The sequence below is a fragment of the Arvicanthis niloticus genome, chromosome 17, assembly GCF_011762505.2.
Source record: "Arvicanthis niloticus isolate mArvNil1 chromosome 17, mArvNil1.pat.X, whole genome shotgun sequence".
NCBI lineage: Eukaryota > Metazoa > Chordata > Mammalia > Rodentia > Muridae > Arvicanthis > Arvicanthis niloticus.
In genome coordinates this window covers 34,775,878-34,785,044 of record NC_047674.1, presented here as the reverse complement: position 1 = coordinate 34,785,044, position 9,167 = coordinate 34,775,878, and positions in this window count along the sequence as shown.

Genomic DNA, 9,167 nt, shown 5'->3' with positions numbered 1-9,167 from the left:
CTGCCCCAGTTAGAGCACCTGGGATCCCGGTTCCTTTGGGTTCTTAGAGATTGGGGGCAGAGCTGCCACCCAAGATCTGCTCAGTGCTCTGGCCCAGACCTCCAGTCTTCATTTTTAATATGATCCTCAGGATGACTTCTTGACTTGTTTCATCTATCCTGTCTTTCTAGCAAATCTCAGAAGGAGTTATCGTCTCCCCATGTATTTCAGGCATCCAATCATATGAACACTCCATCATGCTACCTGATAGTCCCTGTCACACACAACAGTGTTAGCAGATCTTAGTGAGAGCAATACTCAACACCTAATCACATTTATTACTTATGAAGAATTATACTTTTTGCATTTTCAATTACGCATGTATGTTTGGAGTTGTTCACTGAAGTGAGGTGCACTTACAAGTAAGAATAGGGTATTGGATCCCCAGGAACTGGAATTGCATGTGTTTCTGAGCCACCCATGGATGCAGACAACTTAACTTAGACCCTGTGTAAGAGCAGTGCTAATAGTCATACCATCTCTCCAGGTCCTCATATTCAAATTTCTATGACTTATTAAAAATGTCATTGTTTTCCATTGACTTTTAATCCATCCAAGGTCTCCCTTACATTGCCCTTCAGATGCCTTGCCAGTGATTTCCCAAGATAAAAATTAGGATAACAGTCAGAATGTAAGACAGTGTGTGTGTGTGTGTGTGTGTGTGTAGACAGAGAGAGAGAGAGAGAGAGAGAGAGAGAGAGAGAGAGAGAGAGAGAGACAGAGAGGGAGTCACAGCATAATTCTGCTGTTAAACAAAAAGTTTCTGCCAGCCCAACAGGAAACTCTGAAACCCACTAGCCATCCTCCTGTTCCAGGCAGAAATGCCCAGGGCCAAGGTGCAACAACCTTGCTCAGAACTTAGCTAGAACTTAGAGGGCAAGTAAAGGTATGTGGAAGCTGTAAGCATCTTCAGTTGTTCCACGGAAAGCAAAGGGTACCTTCAGCTCAGGGGAATCACCTGTAAATCAATTTACCTCTACAAAGAAATTTCACAGAAGGAATGAAGGAAGTCCTTAACTGTCCCCTCTCCTTGCCACTTCTCTAAGCTACATCTTTATTGTTTTCTGTGAACAAGGAGTTGTTGAATTTTCTTTGCTCTTATTTACATTTCTTTTAGTTTTCTAGATTTAGGCAGTATTTTGAACTCATGAGATTTGTATCAATTTATACTTTAGAGTTTATTGACTGAGAAGAGGGTATTTAAATATGAATTTCAAACCCTGCATTTATACTATTGCTTTGTACTTAAGGAAAATAAAGTCTTTTGCTCTGAAAACATGTATCCATTCATTAAACTTTCTTGCATAATAAAAGTTAAAATTTAAAATGATACTTCAAAGTAATTTCTATTATTTTGTCAATGTGAACATTCTCCTTTACTTCATAGATCTGTGTGAATATATCTGCACCATATGTATAAGTAGTTTTTGTGTGTACTCACATGTGTATGTGCATGTAGTGGCCAGAAGTTGTCTTACAGTATCTTATTCAGTTCTTGGACACAGGGTTTCTCACTGAAGCCAGATCACCGATAGGCTCTACTAAAAAGTGGTCTCAAAGGACCATGCCATTTCCAACACACACACACACACACACACACACGTACTCCTCCAACACCAGAGTTACAGATGGGTGCCACCACTCTCCACTTTTTACATGAGTACCTAAGATAGAACTCAAGTTTTCATGTTTGAAGAGTGGGCAGTTGACTAACGGAGCCATCTCTGCAGCCTTCCACATATAAACATTCTCTGATCACGAATAAGTCAAATTGTAAAGGCCCCATCTGGTAAGAGTGCTCCCCCTTCTTTCATATTTTAAATTTTACATTCAAACAAATTCAGATTTACAAAACATTGCAAAAGCCAGCACAAGGACTTTCTGAACATCTTTCAACCAGATTCCTTGGAGCAAAGACTTGTGGTTATTTTGTATCATAAGACCCTTTAGAAATGATGTTGCTATCTAAAAACAGTGAAGTCCAAGTCTGTAGTAGGCTGTCATTCTGAGCGTTGTGTTGCGTGGTCCTGTTTGAGCTTCCTGTTATTGCGTGTAAACTAACTTCTTTTATTTATCTTTTCAATTTAAATGTTACAGGTTTTTGAAAGACATGTTTGACTTTTCTAACAGTCCTTTGCCAATTTTCTCTCTTATGCTGTTATTTTTGTAATACAAAGAAATTGTTTTATCATATTTTAAAAATATGATAACTAGGGCTTTTCATAGCCCATCCCCATGGCTACCATTCTGGCAGTATTCTGGATTCTTCATTTCATTCTCTGCTTCCTCTTTCTATCTTACACATTTTTCTTCTATTCACTTTTTTAACGTTTGAGATAAGAATATATTTATCCTTTCCCTTTCCTTTCCTCACTGCAAACCCTCCCAGATACCCTACTTGCTCTCGTTTAAATCCCTGGCTTTTCTTTTCATTGATTGTTATTGTATGCACATATGTGCATTCATATACATAGATACCCCTAAATATAACCTGCTGTGTCTGTATAATGTTACGTGCACACATGTTTTCAGGGCTGATCATTTGGTGTTAGCTTGCTCTTGGAAAGGAATGATTATGTTCAGAAATAGGTTGTCTGGATTTCCATACTAGGTATGACGATGATATATACATGGGTACCTAGAAGTGCAATGGATCACCGATAATAATGGCCTTTCTTGTGTGCAGTCTGTATTCAAGGTCATCTCTCAATTAAAATGTTTGTCATTTGCCTTGAAATAAAATATGCTTTAAGGGATCTGGGGAGATGGCTCAGTGGTTAGGAGCACTGACTATCCTTCCAGAGGTCCTGAGTTCAATTCCCAACAACTGCATTGTGGCTCAAAACCATCTGTAATGAGGGATATGATGCCCCCATCTGGTGTGTCTGATACACACACATCACACACACACACACACACATACACACATCACACACCACACATACACACATACACATATATATGTATATATAATTTAATATATATATTAATTTAATATATACATATATATAATAATTTAATATGTGCTTTAACTATTCAGCCAGTCTCTATTCAATCAGAACACACATTCTCTACATTCTAATAGTATCATTTGACCATTGCCTCATGGTTACAAGGTGAACAGGATGGGAGTTATAGCAATTTAGTGATTCAGTATACTCCAGTGAGTGATCAGCATGGTTTTTTCCTGGCCTCATGTGGATGAAATACAAGATTATAATGAAGAAATATGGTTTCTAGCCTTAATTCTATTGCTCTGCCATTTGTCCTATGGTATAGTCAAATTTCCATATATAACATATATGCATATGCAAGATTCTTTAAAACATTGCATTTTAGTGACTGACAACTTCCAAATCATGTAAGTCAAATCATGTTGTGCTTTAATGCACTATTCTGTTACCTTTCCTGTATCATGGGTATTTATTCTATACAATGTGAAGTATCATCTCTAACAGAACAGAAATTGCATGGTTAACTGAAGATCCATTCTGAATGGTTGCTAAAGATGAAGGCATAGTATTTTGAGGCTTACAGCCAAGCTGGTTCTTTTGATTTCCCCATTTTCTGCAAGATAATTGACACCGACATTACATTATTTACTCTACAGTGTGTTTTTATGCCAACACTACAACATAATTTTAACAGCGTGGATTATTGGCAGTGGTGTTTGCTTTTTGTTTCCTGTTCCAATTCATAATTCATACACATCATTTAAAATAAATTACATTTGGTTAATTTGCAAAAGCTGTTTAGCCAACTGTCCAAGGTAAGCCATAATCATTATATGACAGCATTTTGACTAATAAAAAAACATAGGTGGGTTGCTTTCCCTTTAACCAAACATACATATATAATCAGAATATTCTATAACTAAACCTGAATTTAAATGTTTACTGGGAGATGAGATAATTGCAGTAGAATTGCCATGGTAACTAGAACATTTTAAGGCAACCATTGTTGAATCTTTATGGCTGTTTATGTTACTATTACCCTATGCTTCAAATTTGCTCTTATAGAAATGTTGGTAGAATGCAAAAAATTACCTTGAAAATTACTATAAAGTTACTGCTTTCCATTTGTTTCCCAGATATGCTGAAATTCATGACTTCAAAGAATATTTCTGAGCATTTGTCTCATTTACCTTGCAAGCTAGTGTAAAGCACCACTAGTGTTTATACACAAAAGTATGTTGTTTGGAGGACAATAATGGTCCTCATTTTCTTGTCACTAGGAACTGCATATTGACCAAGGTAACATGACTGAGAAATGAGATCATCCTCTCTGTCACTCTAGGTGCACCATGGGAAAATTGTGAGAAGTTTCTTATCCTCATTCCATCACAATAAAAGGCCAGGGCTTTGGTTCTCAGATAGTGTATTTCTGAGCATTCCTAAAGTGACAGAGCATCCAAACGACACTGAGTGTGTGCACTGAGTATGGGTTCCAGAAACATTGATATATGCTCTGCTACAGTAACCTTGTATATCAAAATTAGACAAGTAATGTGTGAATGCTGCTAACAAAATGTCATACTCAAGTGATGCAGCTTGTGCAGGGAAGAAGGCTACGCCCACTAACACTGTGGTAGCCATATATATGTCCCCCCACCCCTCTTCTAATATCTCAACACCCATAATCAGCTTGAAGAAATTAAAGAAGAGTCAGCACCCCTATTCCCTGGGCTTCGGAACTAAGGTGGTTAATATTGGTCTGTCTTTCTAGGGAAAAGTAGTGGTTTTGTTGGAACAGGAAGGATTAGCTAGGACTTATTGCATAGCCATAACCTATTGGTAGAAATCTGTATAATTAATATCAAGATGAAGTTATAATTTCTTAAATGGTACAAAATTTACTTTGATTTCAAATTTAAGGTTTTCATTGGTACGAGCTTCTTATTGATATAAAAGTGAGATGAATATTGATACTCTCATGGGCATTATGCCTGTATAACACATTTAGGAATACAAGGCTTAGACCCAGTCCTTCTTTAACTTTTTTTAACTGATTTGGGATGGTTAGCCTATGAGTTAAGGGACTATAGCAAATTCATGGCTTTGAGTTTATTGTTAGGATGTTTTCCATATTTTCTTTAGAAATAGCTGAGAGGAGCAAACAGACAACAGTCCAGGTTACCTCACATGGATAGTTGGTTTTCAAAATGTCAGAAGTCCATAGAATTGACGTTACAAATATTTCTATATTAATGTTCATTTTGATTAGAGACCTGTCTGCTCCTGACAGCTTCCTGTCATGGATTCTAAGAAGAAATTGAGCATCCTTGGAGTTACTCCAGTTGTGTGGTGACAGCCACTAGTCAAGAATTGCCTCTTTCCATCTACAGACAAATTACTGTCCAGAAAAGGACACACTTGCAGAATAGTCGATTGATTATATCTGCCTAGACAGAGTAATCAGCCCTTAATAATTCTGCATCACTAAGGTCTGTCAGATGATTCTGGGCCAGAAGGCTGAAGATTTGATGCTCCAACGTTCTGTAGTATAGGCACTATCCAGGTGTTCAGAGGTCTCTATAAATTGGCTAAGTTTTAGAAGCTAAGTTTAGTGCTTCCCATAATTTCAGTTAACTCAGTCATTCTGGATTTCTGACGAGGTTGAAAACCTATAGTCTCATAGCAAATCCTTCCTATTTACTTTGAGAGAAAAGATATGAGTGGATGATTTTCAGCTGACATTCATTCTAAAGCCAAGAAAAAAGCCAGGTTCAAAACTAAGTGTTTTAATTAGGAGAGATGACAGAGGTTCTGGTTAGTCAACAAAATAATGGAATGGTTATTAGGACTATCTTGTACCTCACTGGTACAATTAGGAATAATTATGCTCTAATTGTATTTTGAGAGAGAAGTTTTATTTTACAGGAAGGGTGATATGTAGGAGGAGCTAAGGAGGAAGAAGTACCGAGAGGAAGAGATGGAGTAAGGAGAGGAAAAGATGAAGGAGAGGAGAAGCTAGATGATGAGAGAGAGAAAGAGAAAGAAAGGGGGGGGCATGAAGGCAGATGTTCACGTGTCTCCACCAGTCAAAGATAGTTTATATATCTAGGTTGGGTATTGGGTTACACTTCTGATTGAGCATTACCAAACTTATAAAGCCTTTGATTAACATTTTAAAAAATTGTATAAAAGCAAAAAGGAAAAGGGGGCATGGGATAGTGGTTTTCTAGGGAGGAGAAATGGGGAAGGGGGATGGCATCTGAAATGTAAATAAAATATAAAATAAAAATAAAAGAATATATGTGATAAAATTAAATTTTCAATTCTTCAATCAGGCATAGAAGGCATATCCTTAATCCTAGCACTTGGGAAGTGGAGTTAAGAAGATAAGAAGTTCAGATATCTACATAGAGTTAGATGGTAGTCTAGGATATATGAGATTGTTTCACCTTTTTGGAAGAAAAAGGAAAATCAAGTCCTCATTTGCAATAGCCATATTACAAATGCTTGTTGGTTATGTATGGCTAGAATTTACAATATTAGATATCACAAGACAGATTACTTCCATCATCACATAAAACCTTATTAGGTAGATTACTGTTGCATACCATATAATACAAAACTCATTTATTTTACAGTACTAAATCAACTAGATTTTTAAGGATTAGGGCACAAAATGAGTGTTAAAAAAGAGTCAGTCTCTCTCTTTCAATCTTTCTCTCTCTCTCTCTCTCTCTCTCTCTCTCTCTCTCTCTCTCTCTCACTCTTGCTGTCTCTCACTTCCTCCCTCTTTCCCTACCTACCTCTCTTTCTCCCTTCCTCCCCAAAATTACATGTGAAAAGTTCCTTCAGGAAAAAAAAAAAAACTAATGTAAATAGGCTGTTATTAAAAGCCTGGTATTTCTTCAAAGTTTCATACTGTGTTTTCAATTGATGTGACTATTTCTTTTCTAGCAAATGCAAATTAAGAGACTAAGAAGACCCCTTTTTCTTAAAAAAAATCTTAGGTTAAAAAAAAAAAAAGAATGAACAGAAATGCAAGTTAGAGGGCCCTGAACACTTATGCATGCAGAAAGGAAAAGTGATAGAAACAGTCAAGCATTTGGGGCTGTTCTGCTTGTGAGACATTTGCTAATCTCTGTAGTGTACCCTGTCAAGACACAAGCAGTTAAATCCTCAAGGGTCACTAGTATGGGAAGGGTTAGAACTACAATTTATGTAACACTAGAGCAGATGTTTCTAGTGGACACCAAAAGGTTTCAAGAGACACCTTTGATAAGATGTAATATATCAAGAAAAGGGTCCATCAAAGATGGAATTTCTCTGATGCTACTGAAACAGGAAGCATGAATCAAAGCCCCCCAGGCCCTTCCATAGTGTCTAGTCTCACCCACTGGAAACCCATGGAGGACCTGTGTTCTCAGTATTTGTGTGCATCTGACTTTAAGTAGGGCTGTGAAAACCATCTAACCCCCAAACCATCCATTTGAAAAACTCAATAACTATTTAACAACGTATTAACTGAGAGTTTTATGCCTTGCAGTTCACAAAGAGTTACTTGTCTCCAGTACCACACATACGAGGTGAACTTTGTGTGCAGAATTTGTCTTCCTTCTGACCTGTAATTCCCTTCACATGACAGATTAATTAGGGAAATCTTTATATTCTGTATAAAAACAAAATCAAATTTATATACTAAAATCATTTGTCTAAAATTTAAGTTGTTTTCAAATAAAAGTTGTAATGCAAAAAAAAAAAAAAAAATCTGAGAAAAATCAGCAGGGCATGGTTGTCCACATTTTTAATCCCAGTGCTTTCTGACAAAAGCAGGCTGATCTCTGAGAGTTCCAGGCCAGCCTGGTCTACATGCAAGACTATCTCAAAAATAAACAAGTAAGTAAAAAAAAAAAAAAAAAAAACCAAAATTAATAATTACTGAGAAATGGCATTCCATTAAGAGTTTTGCTAAACTCCAAAACATATCTGAAATCATGGATGGTCACAGACATCCATAGGGCATGTATAATAGGCAATGTAGAGAAAAATCCAAAATCATCTTATAACTGAAAACAACAAAAACAAAAATAACCAAGGAGAAACAGAAGAGAATTTCTGCAACCTGTTAAAGGATTATCTGTAAAAAGCCCACAACTAACCAGACAGCATGCTTAATGTCAAAGACCACCCTCAGCTCAGCTTTCAGTTAATACCATATTGAACAATAAGTCAAGAAAACCATGTTAAATATATTCCGATTGGGAAAGAAGTAACATCTTCGGATGGCCCGATTTTACATAAAGAATTTTAACAACACCGTGAATAATAATGCTAGCACCAATAGGCAATTTTAGTTGAGGTTGTAATAAAGATCAGTATTCAAGAAGATTTATTAATCTCTTGAAATTAAGTGAAGGAAACCATTATAGGAAATACCAGGAAGAGGAAAGTACTCATAAGTTCAATGATCAGCACGCAGTCCTTGAACATCCAGCTATAGTTGCAAAACAACAGAAACGGAACCAGTGCTTAGAGACTGGAGGGTGGGCCTCTGTACATGCATCAGTAGGGTCCAAATAATCCTAGCAAATACAAGAGGCCATGTTTGGAAAACTTTCAAACTGCTCCTCAAGTGTATGTGGAAATACGAGCACTTGGAACTGCCAAAAAGCATTCTTGAAAGTAAGAATGGTGCTAGAAAATTTTCACTGCCAGGCTATACGTAGTAGGAAAGCATGACACATAGGTAAGGATTGGCGCGCTGATCTGCAGAAGAGGATTCAGACTGAGAAAGCAACCCACATGCTTAGAGTGAGTGCATTTCTGACAAAGCTGCCAAAATAGTTCAATAGGGGGAAAACAGACGTTCAATAATTTAGGCTTAATAACTGATACCCATATACAAAAGGACAAAAGCACTTCTACTTAAATCATATACAGAGATAAAAGTGAAGAAAGGACCACAGCCCCACGGGTAAGAGAGAAAAGTGGGGAGCTCTGAAGAAAATGAGGGAATCTTTGTGACCTAGGATTGTGCTCATAAAAATGGCATTAAAACTACAGGAGCCAAACAACAGCCGGGCTTTACCAAAACTACATTTTTATTTTTTAACCTCAAAGGATGCTCTCAAAAATGTAAAGGTGGTACACCAACTTGGAAAAAGTCTACCATTCACA